This window comes from Leucopleurus acutus (genome assembly GCF_964270905.1).
Source record: "Leucopleurus acutus genome assembly, chromosome: 2".
Lineage (NCBI taxonomy): Eukaryota > Metazoa > Chordata > Mammalia > Artiodactyla > Delphinidae > Leucopleurus > Leucopleurus acutus.
This window is the reverse complement of record NC_139143.1, coordinates 169,850,999-169,859,053: the sequence shown is the minus strand read 5'-3', so window position 1 is coordinate 169,859,053 and position 8,055 is coordinate 169,850,999.

Here is an 8,055-nt window from a genome sequence, read left to right as displayed (position 1 = left end):
TAGGAGATATTGAGGCAGGCAAAGAGCTCCCATGAGCCCAGCACCCACGGCTCTAGTGGATTCACCGAGGCCATCTCCCGGTGAGCTGGGCTGTGCACGGCTGACTATACCCACCAGACTGCTCAGAGGTCTCCGTTCTCCCACGCGGTGCACAGTGGCGCCCACAAGCCTGCATCAAAATGCCTCTAAAGACCCAGCAAAGGGCACGGTTGACACATCAGCTGTGCCATCAAATATCACAATTAGCTCTTTAATGAGGAGCCTGGGGAGTGTCCTGTGGACTGTGGGCCTGGGACCCAAATCACAGTGATTATGAATCACTGATCCCCTTCAAAGGTGCTCGAGCTCTCCCAGACATCACCACAAATGATCAGAGCCTCTCCCAGATTCTTTCTAAATCAAGGGGTTCATATCCTTTGGGAGGAAAACAAATCAGGGTGAGCTGAGGCTGCAGGGGGCCCCAGCACACAACCAACAGGAGCGTTTGCATGGATGAGGCCATCCACCCCTCCTGGTCAATAAACACCCCAGGCTGAGCAGTATTTTACCTGCACTCTGATCGTCAAACCCATGTACACGGCTAGAAACAGCCTTTGCCAGCTGTGACAAGGCCCACTGGGGGTTGGGGAGGGTGTGTGCACATACACCTGGAGACGGCATTTCAGGGCGGCCTGGGGGGCCAGCGGAGCCCAGGAACTGACCCCCACGGGCCTGGGTTTGAATCCGGCTCTGCCATCTCCAGGCGGGTGGCCCTAGGGAGTCTTGTCGTCTCTCTGAGCCTCAGTTTCCACACCCAGGTGGGTGTGGGTGGGGCTGGAGGGGCCAGGACAGGAGCTGACTTTGCAGGACCTTGAAAGCCGAGCTCAAGGTTGGGGTCTTTGCTTTAGGGACAGGGGGGCCTCTGCGGTGCTTTAAGCAGCTGGGGGACAGGAGGTTTGCATTTCATATGGATCGCCCAGGATCTTTACCTCAGCCCCCCTGTGGGTTGTGAGGACAAAATGGTAAAATGACTGAAAAGGTTAGACCAGTGATGTTTCAGCAGCATTCCAGGAAATGGCGGCCAATGTCCTGGGGTGGAGGTGGGCGGACGGACGCCCAGCACACTCTGCCTGTCAGGGGAGCAGCCCCTCCCAGGTGCAGGTGCTGTCCCTGGCCCCTTATCCGCACCTCCTCACTGTGTCCTCACAGCCTCAGCAAGGTGGGGAGTGTTATCACCCCATCTCACAGAAGGAGAGACTGAGGCTTGGGGGAGAATCAACCCTAGAATGGGAGGGACCTTAGGGAACTATCCTCCAGGCCCACATCCATTTCACAGAGGGGAAAACTGAGGTCTGGAGAAAGGCAGTGGATTGCCCATGTTGAACTCTCCATTACACTTAATGAGATCCAAGCCACCCTCAGAGGCTAGAGACACAGAAATGAATTAGACACGGCCCCTGCCCTGAAGCTCCTGGTTATGGGGGAGGGGTTCTAACATAAATTATATTCTGATCCTTACCTGAAGTGAGCAAGAAGGGAAGTGTGTGGAAGGTGCAGACACAATGTAGAGGAGGAAGGAGTGAACTCTGGGTAGGTTGGAGTGATCAGGAAAGGCTTCTGGGAGGAGGTGGCAGTGATAGAAAGGAGGTGGGATCTCCTTCCTGCCACCCAGGGCTCTTTCTGCTTCTCTCCAACCACTTCTTAAGCATGGCAGGGCGAGCAGGTATGAGAACAATTTCTGTGACAAGTTACCAAAATCCAGTTCAAAAGCCACCTGAGCACAGGGGTCCAGGACTGGCCATGTAGCCTTGTTTATAACTGGGAAAATGAGAAACAAGTTAAAAACCCACACACAGGAGATGGTTAAAGAAATGATGGAGCACCTGCGCAGCGCAATCCAGTCGTCTATTTAAAATGATATGGTGGGAGGGCGTGATAAACTCAGTGGTACTTTTTCCTGAATGAAAGGGTCAGGTTTGCCTAACTGGGCTGCAGGAAGGAAGCAAATGCTGTCCTTGTCCCCGTTCTCTGCTGTGTCCCCCTAATCCCACCCCACTATCCCCTCCTTCCCCTGGGTCCTGGGCTTTGCCACATGGATGTTAGAGGGACACATCTCTCAGCCTTCTCCCTACCCCACTGAAGACAAGGCATTCACTCATTCACGCATTCATTTGTTCACTCTCTCATTTGTTCATTGGTTGAGCCCCTACGATGTGACAGGCATCGTGCTAGATAGAAGACAGGCAGTGAGGAAGCATACAGCCCCTGCCCTCATGTTGCTTGCAGCTAAGTGGGGGATACCAGCTTTAAACAAAGTTTCATAAATAAATGTGAAATTAAGAGCACCTCAGGCAGCAAGGGAGCATGTGCAAAGGTCCTGGGGAAGCCAAAGCAGGGCAAGGACAGAAAGCTGGAAAACATCCAGAGGAACTGGAGCACAGACAGCAAGTGAGAGGCTGGATGTGGCTGGGAGTAGGAGGCAGGGCAGGAGCTTCGGGCTTTCTCTAGGACTGTGGCCCTTATCTCAGGAGTAGCCAGGAGCCAAGGGGAATTCTAACTGGTCCGAATGTGGTTAGATGTGCACCTCGAACAAATCACATGGGCACTGGTTCCCCCAAATCCCAATTATCCGCCCGTAGGTTGAGTCTTGCCCCAAAATAGCTGGGGACGCAACAGGGTTAATTAACCAAGTCCCTCTGCTGCTGGGCTGCAGGATGTTGGGGTGACAGATGATGAATGAATGTGGTAATTAACTCTTAGCTACATCAGGTGAAAAGCGTCACGAAGGACAGTTAAGCAGAGTAAGGGGCAAAGAGTGCTCAGGAAAGCCCCCCATCACCACCTCAGGCAAGGCAGTGTCTGAGCAGAAACCTGGACGGCATGAGGAGTGAGCCATGTGGACGGGTGAGAGAACATTCCAGGTGGAGGAAGCAGCAGGTGCAAAGGCCCAAGGTAGGAAAGTGCCCAGCTACTTCAGAACCATCCAGGACCCCGAGGCTGGTGCAGCAGGAGGTGGTGGGGCATGAGTGAGGGGAGGTGGGTGGGTAGAGCCTAGGGGACCTTGTAAGGACTGTGACTGCTACTCTGAGTGCCATGAGGAGCCCTTGGAGGGCTTTCTGAAAAGGAAGGACACTTCCTGACTTTGGTTTTAAGGAGATTTCTTAAGCTGTTGAGTGGAGAACAGTGCAGGGGTCGGGGAAATAGGGAGCGGCCGGGAGGCTGTCCCCACAGTCCAGATGAGAGCTGAGGCTGCCCTTGGTTTATCCAATTCTCCCTGTTTTATAACTTGCTTTTCCACCTGACCTGCATCAGGGTCCTCTTCTAGGTCAACACACAAAACTTTTCCCCATCCTTTTCAGCGGCTGCCCACCCTGCACTGTACGAAAGTGCTGTGATTTCTTTACCATCTCTTGTCTGTGAGTATTTTGGGGGTTTTTTTGCTTTTTTTTTTTTTTTTGGCCACACTGCACAGCATGTGGGATCTTAGTTCCCTGATCAGGGATCGAGAATCCATACCCCCTGCAGTGGAAGCATGGAGTCTTAACCACTGAACCGCCAGGTTAAGTCCTTGTCTGTGAGTATTTAAGTTGTTTCTGTTTTTCACAATTATAAACAGGGCTGCAGTAGCTGATCCTGGGCACCTGTTCTTCAGTGGCTCTCGAGTTGGATTTTGGTGACCTCTCACAGAAGGTGCCCTGAGCCACACAGGGAATGCTTTCTTTCATCCCTGGGGAAGTCTTTGCTCGCCTTCCTTGCTGTTCCTCCCTTCCAACCATTGCCCCAGCCCTCAAGGGCAGGGGCCAGGGCTTGTTCAGTCCTGTGCTATGTCCTGGGGAAGCAGAACAGCACCCGGCAGAGTGGAAAAAAATACCCCTTGATTAAACGCTAGTCCTGGTGCCCCACAAGCAGCCACACGCTGGCAGTATGGGGCAGAGGCAAGCTCAGTCAAGTGAGACCCACCTTGGGGGGGAGTCCTACCTCAGCCACACTTGCTGTGTGGCCTTGGGCAGGTTGCTTTATTTCTCTGAGCCTTACGTTCCCAACTATTAAATAAGGAGTAAAATCCCCCCAAACAAAACTGAATGAAATGGAACAGGATAGACAAAGCCTGGGTGTGGTGCCTGGCACATACCCAAGGGTCCATAAATGGGTTTTCCCTCTGCTTCCCTGGCCCCTCCAAGGTCACTGTCACTGGTTCCAGCTGGTGAGCATCCTGTGGGCGCCATCAGGGTGTCACTGATACATGGATGGATGATACGGGCAGTCAGCCGTCCCAGTTCTGTGTGGCCCCATCCCTCTGAGCCCACTGTCTGCCCAGGCTGTGATCCGAGCCTCTGGCTGAAGTACAGCTGGGTGATCCTCCGCTGGCTCCCAACGCCCAGGTGTCTCCTGAGGCCTCTGGGGGCAGAAGTTGGGGCTGGGACCCTGCCCCACCCAGGACCCAGATCCCAGGGAGGGGCAAGAGTCGGCCTCAGCTGCAGAGGAGGAGGGTCAGGCCAGGAGCAAGAAGGGCTTTCTCTCCCAGTCTGCACAGGGAACTGGGCATTCCCACTGTCACCGGGGATCCGGAGAAGGGAACAGGGCAGTGAGGGACCTAGGAGCCAGTCACGAGGGGCATGTTGGAGGAACTGTGGGAAGCAGGGGTGCTGAGGAAGGACTTCTAGGAGCTGCCCCGGGTAGGCCCCTGGGACCTGCTGGGATGCAGGGAGGACTCAGAGTAGATCACTGCATCAAGATTCTCTGGAAATTTGAAATCATCTCCCTGTCCATGCTCTGCTCAGCAGGCCCATGACCTCGGGTAGGGCAGGTCCTCTACTCCTGGAGAATGCTCAGAGGGTGTCTGAATCTCTCATCCCAAGAAGAAGAGGGATCCTGCAGTCTCCACGGAGCTTGCGTCTCCCTCTCTTTCTCTCCCCCCACCCCTGGCTCTCTCTCTCTGTCTACCCCCCAGTCTTGGCACCTCATCTCTGCCTCACCCTGGCCTACCACCACCTCCACCCCCTCCTTTCCTGCCCATATTTTTTTCCATGCCGGGTGTTTATTTTCAGAACGTCAGAATCCTTCCCAAGCCTCTGACATTTACTCTTTGGAATTAGAAAAGTTTCCATTTCTCTTTCCCAGAGTGAGGCTGGTGGATGAAATTTCCTCAGGAATCTCTCCTGCCCTTCTGGAGGCAGAGCTGGCTTATGTCAGCCCAGCACTGATTGTGTCAACCAGCAATTATTAGGCACCCACTGTGCACCAAGCCCTTCTCGTGAACTATCACACGCAATCCATTTAACAAGCCTGTGGGGTTGGCGTTACCATATGCACCTGCAGGATGAATGAACCAAAGCTTAGAGCAGTTAAATAACAAGTCTAAGGTCACACGGCAAGTGAGAGAGGGGGTGGCAATGAAACCACATCTATGTGGCCCCGGAGTCCATTTCCATCCTCTGTGCTCTGTCTCCAAGGCCCATGGGTGCTGATGCACTGAAGGATGTGCAGCATTTGGGTGAACCAAGAGTTTAGGGGACATGACATCTAGTCAGAGAGAGGCAATAGCAAAAACAAAACATCTGAGTGGTCAGTCAAGGGTGGGGCAGTCACTGGTGGGGGAAGAGCCTAAGCCCAGAAGGAAAATGTGCTATTTAGACAAATTTCCTCTCCCAAAAAATTTAACCTAAGCAATCACAAGAATGTGCGTATTACTGAGAACTTGTCACATACCAGGCACTGTTCTCTGTATTTTACGTGCACAAACTTATTCATCTCCAGGTGGACACTATTAAAATCCTCATTTTATAGAAGAGGAAACTGAGGTTCAAAGAGGTTAAGTAACTAACCCAGTAGGTGGCAGAGCCAGATTGGGATGGCTACAGCCTGGCTCCAGAGTTCCTGCACCACCCCACCCTCCTGCACAACTTCCACAGGTGGATCATGGACAACATCACATGCTAGGCTTCACGGTTTCCTTCAGTAGGAAATGAGGAGCTCTTGAATGTTGCTAAGCAGGGACATGCCATGGTCAGAGCTGTGCCTGAGAAAAGCAACATCTTAATAATAACAGGTCTTCCAATTCATGAACACAGTATATCTCTCCATCTATCTAGGTTGTATTAAATTTCTCTCAGAAATTTTTTATAAATTTCAGTGTACAGGTCTTGTACATTTTTGTCAAATTTATCCCTAATGATTTTATATTTTATACTATTGTAAATGGTATTGATTTTTAATTTTAATTTACAATTCTTTATTGCCAATATATAGAAATGTAATTTTTTGTATATTAATTTTATATCCTGTAACCTGGCTAAATTCACTTTTCAGTTAGATTTTTTGTAGATTCCATAGAATGTTCTATGTAGAAGATTGTGTCATCTGTGGATAATGACAGGTTTACTTCTTTCTTTACAATATGGATGCCTTTAATTTCTTTTTCTTGCTTAGTTGCATTGGCTAGAAACTCCACTACACTGTTGAATAGGAGTAGTGACCATGGGTCCTTACCTTGTCCCTGATCTCAAAGGGAAAAGCCTTTAGTCTTTCACCATTAAGTATGGTGCTAGTGGTAGATATTTTTAAATGCTCTTTATCAAAATAGAGTGTCCAGTTCTATTCCAGGTTTGCTGAGACATTTTATCAGAAATGACTCTTAGATTTTGTGAAATGTTTTACTGTATCTATTGCAATGATCATGTTGTTCTTCAATATCAATATGAATAACATTGATTGATTTTTGAATGTTAAACCACCCTTGCATTCTTAAAAAAAAGAAAAAATCTACACTTGACCATATGGTATTTTTCATCTTCTATATATTTGGATTCTAGTTGCTAAAATTTTGTTTAACATCCTTACACCTATGTTCATGAGGAATATTGGTCTGTAGTTTTCTAATAATGTCTTTGCATAGTTTTAATATCAGAGTAATCCTAGGCTCATAGAATGAGTTAGGAAGTATAATACCTTCTCTTCAGTGTATGGAAGACTTTGTGTAGAGTTGGTACTATTTCATCCTTAAATATTTGGTGGGATTCTATAGATAAGCCATCCAGGTCTTGAATCTTCTTGATGGGAGGTTTATAACTCAAGTTCAGTCATTCAGTTTCTTTAATGGACATAAAAATATCTTAGCCATCAATTTCTTCTTGTGTTATCTTTGGTAGTTTGTTCCTTTAAATAAATTTGTCTTTTTAAGTTTTCAAGTTTACTTACATAAAGTTACTCATACTACTCCCTTATATATTATTCTTTAAATATCTATAAAATTGATAGTGATGACCCTCTTTCATTCCTGATGTTGGTGATTTATATCTTCCCCCTTTTTTCGGAATGACTCCAAGTATATACTTATTATCTTATTGATCTTCTCAAATTATCAGATTTTATTTTCATTTCTCTATTGTCTTATTTTTTTCTATTTCATTAATTTCTGATCTGATTTCTATCATTTCCCTTCTTCAGTTTATTCTGGGCTTAATTTACTCTTCCAGCTTCTAGAGGTGGAAGATAAGGTTATTGATTTTGGACATTTCTCATTTTATAATATAGGTGTTTAGTGCTATAAATTCCTCCCTAAGTACTGCTTTAGTGGCACGTCATAAATTTTGATGTCATTTTCATTCAGTGCAAAATATTTTCTATTTCCCTTTTGGTTCATTATTTAATGTGAGTTGTTTGGAGGTGTATTACTTAGTTTCCAAATATTTGGGAGATTTTCCAGATATCTTTCTGCTGTTGAGTTCTAATTTTTTATTATGAACAGAAAATATACTTTGTATAATTAGAATCCTTTTAAATTATTGAGACTTTGTGTAATCTATCTTGGTAAATGTTCTATGTGTAGTTGAAAATAATATGTATCCTGTCATTGTTGAGTAGAGAGTTTTATAAAGGTCAATTAAATCAAATTGTTTGATAGTGTTGTAAAAATCTTTTATATTCTTATTTACTTTCTGTCTACTTATTCCATCAATTATTGTGAGAGTGATATTGAAATCTTCCACTGTAGTTATGGATTTATCTATTTCTCTTTGCAATTCTATCCATTTTTGCTTCATTATTTTGAAACACTGCTTTCAGTCACATGAATGT